At 35.0% G+C, this 3,806-nt stretch overlaps 1 pseudogene; it reads left to right on the forward strand.

Moving 5' to 3' along the window:
* The first annotated feature begins 379 nt into the window (after window positions 1-379).
* Window positions 380-2,118, forward strand: LOC109447761 (outer mitochondrial transmembrane helix translocase-like; annotated as a pseudogene).
* Window positions 2,119-3,806: the final 1,688 nt, after the last annotated feature.

Genomic DNA, 3,806 nt, shown 5'->3' on the forward strand with positions numbered 1-3,806 from the left:
TAGTCACCATGCTGTACATTATGTTCCCAGAACATACCTTTTATCTGGAAATTTGTACATTTTGACCACTTTCACCCATGTTCCCCGCCCCAACCCCTCCACCTCTGGAAACCACCAATCTATTCTCTGATTCTATGAGTTCTTTTTTTTTTTTTTTTTTTTTGATTCCACAGTATTTGTCTTTCTCTGTCTGACTTATTGCGCTTAGCATAACACCCTCAAAGTCCATCCATGTTGTTCCAAATGGCAGGATTTCCTTCTTTTTATGGTTGAATGACTTTGAATTACATATACGTCGTATTTTTAAATCCATGCACCCATTGATGGACACTTAGGTTGTTTCCATGTCTTGGCTATTGTAAATAATACTGCAATAACTATGGCGGTGCAGTTATTGCTTTGTGATAGTGACAGATACTAGAGATAGTGTTCCAGGAATATTTGGTGAGATCGTGTTTTTCAGGAGCAGAATGAATTACATTGAAGGAGAGGGATAGTCGTTTTTTCCCCCTGAACTGAACTGACCCATAGTATATTTTAGGGCAAACACAAAAAGCTTTCTGTCAAAATTCTGTTTTATAGTAATTGAACCATAAGTCATTTCTAAAACAACATAAATCTATGTTTCCTGAGATGAAAGTGTATGCCACAAACCACATCTTGACATTTCATATATTATAATGTGGTTAGCCTCTGCTTTTAAACTTCAGTCATCTTAATGATAGAGATTTTCCATGAAACATAGTGTATATAGGTATGTGAGTGTGGATGTCTGCATGAAAGAGAGAAAGAGAAAGATTACAGAAAAGAAAATGGGAAAGGAATTACATTAAGAATCAAATAGTGTAATATCCAAATACTTTTCATTATGGGCTGAATGTTTGTGTCCCTGCCCCTCTCACCCCCTAAATTTATATGTCCCTAGACTTCCATGTGGCTGAATTTGGAAATGGAGTCTTTAAGGAAGTAATTAAGGTTAAATGAAGTTATAAGGGTGGAGTCTTGATCCAGTAGGATTAGTAGTGTCCTTTTAAGAAGAGACACTAGAGAACTTGCTGTCTTCCCATGAACACATATGGGGGAAAGGCCATGTGAGGCCATAGTGAAAAGATGGTCATCTTCAAGTCAGGAAGAGTCCTCAATAGAAATTGTGTCAACTGGAACCTTGACCTTGGAATTCTCGTTTCTAGAACTGAGAGAAAATAAACTTCTGTTGTTTAAACCACTACCTTTGGTATTTAATTATGACAGCCTTAGCAGACTGAAATACACCAGGAACATATTTTACAGTCAAATGGATGGTAGATGCAATTGATTCAACCAGAAAGCAAAAAGTTGAAGCTCAGAAACAGGTGGAGAAATTAATGAAGCCAATTGGTGCGAAAAATATGAAGCTTTCAGAATATGAAATGGGTATTGCTGCTCATCTTGTAGACCCTCTTAATATACATGTTAGTTGTCTTAATATACATGTTAGTTGGAGTGGCATAGCTAGTTTAGATGATGTCATTACAGATCTGAAAGACACAGTCATCTTACTTATCAAAAAGAAGCATTTGTTTCAAAATTCTAGGCTTCTGCAGCCTGCAAAAGGTGTTTTTCTCTGTGGTCTTTCAGGTTGTGGTAAAACATTGATTTCCAAGGCTACAGCCAAAGAAGCAGGCTGTCGATTTAGTAATCTTCAGCCTTCAACACTGACAGGTAAGTGGTATGGAGAATCTCAGAAAATAGCTGTTGCTGTTTTTTCCCTTGACATAAAGCTACAGCCCTCCTTTCTATGAAACTGTCCAAGTTTTAACCATGAAGCTACAGCCATGATGAAAGCTCAGTTTGAGTCTCTGGGATGAACTGGATACTGACCACAGCTGTTAGGTTAGAGTGATGGAAGCTACTAATCAGCCTCAGGATCTTGATTCAGCTATAAGAAGAATGTCTACAAGATTTCATATGAACCAGCCTGCTCTAAAACAAAAAGAAGCAATTCTGAAACTCATCTTGAACAATGAAAATGTGGCTAAGTGTGTGGACCTGCTAGAAGTTGCACAGGAAAATGATGGGTTTTCAGGAAGTGACCTGAAAGAGATACGTGAAGATTCTGTCCTTCTCTGTGTCAGGTGAAAATATTGAGTATTTTAAAAGAGATACAAAAAACTCGGGGAAAAAAATTCTAGAACTGAAAAATACAATGTTCTGAATCAAACATTAATTAGATGGGCTTAACGTTAGACTGAACGCTGAAGAAGTAAGGACCAGTGAACGTGAAGACAGACAACTAATATATTTATATTAATATCAGGTAAAATAGACTTTAAGTCAAGAACATTACCAAATTATGAAGGACATTTCATGATAAAAGGGAAAATCATCAAGAGGACAATAATGTTGAAAGTATATGGACCTAAAAATATATGAAGCAAAAATGGATGGGAGAAATAGACAGTCATAATTATAGCTGAAGATTCTAATACACGCCTCTCTCGGTAATTGAGAGAATAAGTAGACAAATAATTGGAAAGGATGTAGAAAGTCTGAACCACCCTGTCAACTATACTAACTTAATTGACATTTGCATAGCACTATATCAAACAACTGCAGAATACTTACTCTTTTCAAGTACGCTTAGAATATTTACCAAGATAGAACTCATGCTGAACCATAAAGAGAGGTCTCAATAGAATTCAAAAGATTGAACTTGTACAGAGTATGTTCTTGCACCACATTAGAAAACAATAACAAAAAGATATCAAGAAAAATCCCTAGATATTTAGAAATGAAACAACATGCTTTAAAGAAGAAATCACAAGGAAAAGGAGAAAATACTTTGAACTGAATTATAACAAAAACACACATTAGAATTTGTGGAATGCAGTAGAGTAGTGCTTAAAGAGAAAGTTATAGTTTTAAAGACTTGCACTTGAAAATAAAGAAGTTTTAAAAATCAATACTCTCATCTTTTAACTTAAGGAGCTACTAAGAGAAAATGCAAATTAAACACAAAGTAAGTAGAAAGAAGAAAATAATAAGGAGCAGAAGTCAATGAAATAAAAAAATGAAGAGTCAACAAAGCCAAAAGTGGTTCGTTAAAACTATTGATAAAACTTATAAACTTTTAATGATACTGATCAAGACAAAAGAGAGAAACACAAATTTCTAATGCTAGGGGTAAAAGAGGGGCATTATTAGATATCTTGGAGACATTAAAATAACAGGAACATATTATGGCCAATGTATGCCAATAAATTCAATGACATAGATGAAGTGAACAAACTCCTTGAAAAACACGAATTAATAAATCTGACAGAAAAGAAACAGAAAATTTCTAAGCCCTATACCTGTTAAGGAAATTATATTCAAAATGAAAAACCTTCCCATAAAAAAAAAAAAAAAAAATCTCAGGCCCAGTTAACTTCAGTGGTGAGTTCTCTCAAACATTTGAGGAAAATGATGCCAACTTTATACAAACTTGTTCAACATTTGAGGTTGTTATTATTATCATCAATATGGTTTTTGTAAGTCTCCTCCCTCAGTTTTCAGCATCTTTCTTAAAACAAAGAGGACAGAACTTTTCATAGTCTGCTAGTAAAAGTCTGAATTCAGTGGGAGGTTACCTTGTAAATCCTACCTTTCCTATTTGTGTTCCTTTGACTTAGAATGACATGTGGTGTTTGCAAAACACCGCATTGCTTTCGCCGCTGACTTTAATCTTTTCTAACCTTTTTACACAAAACCAGTTGTTCCTCTGAAACTTGAGTAGAAGGTCTGCCAAGCACAAACATTTTTCAGGATCCTATCATGCCTGGTTTTTC

Source organism: Rhinolophus sinicus, chromosome 1, assembly GCF_057876585.1.
Source record: "Rhinolophus sinicus isolate RSI-liver-muscle chromosome 1, RSI-T2T, whole genome shotgun sequence".
Taxonomy (NCBI): domain Eukaryota; kingdom Metazoa; phylum Chordata; class Mammalia; order Chiroptera; family Rhinolophidae; genus Rhinolophus; species Rhinolophus sinicus.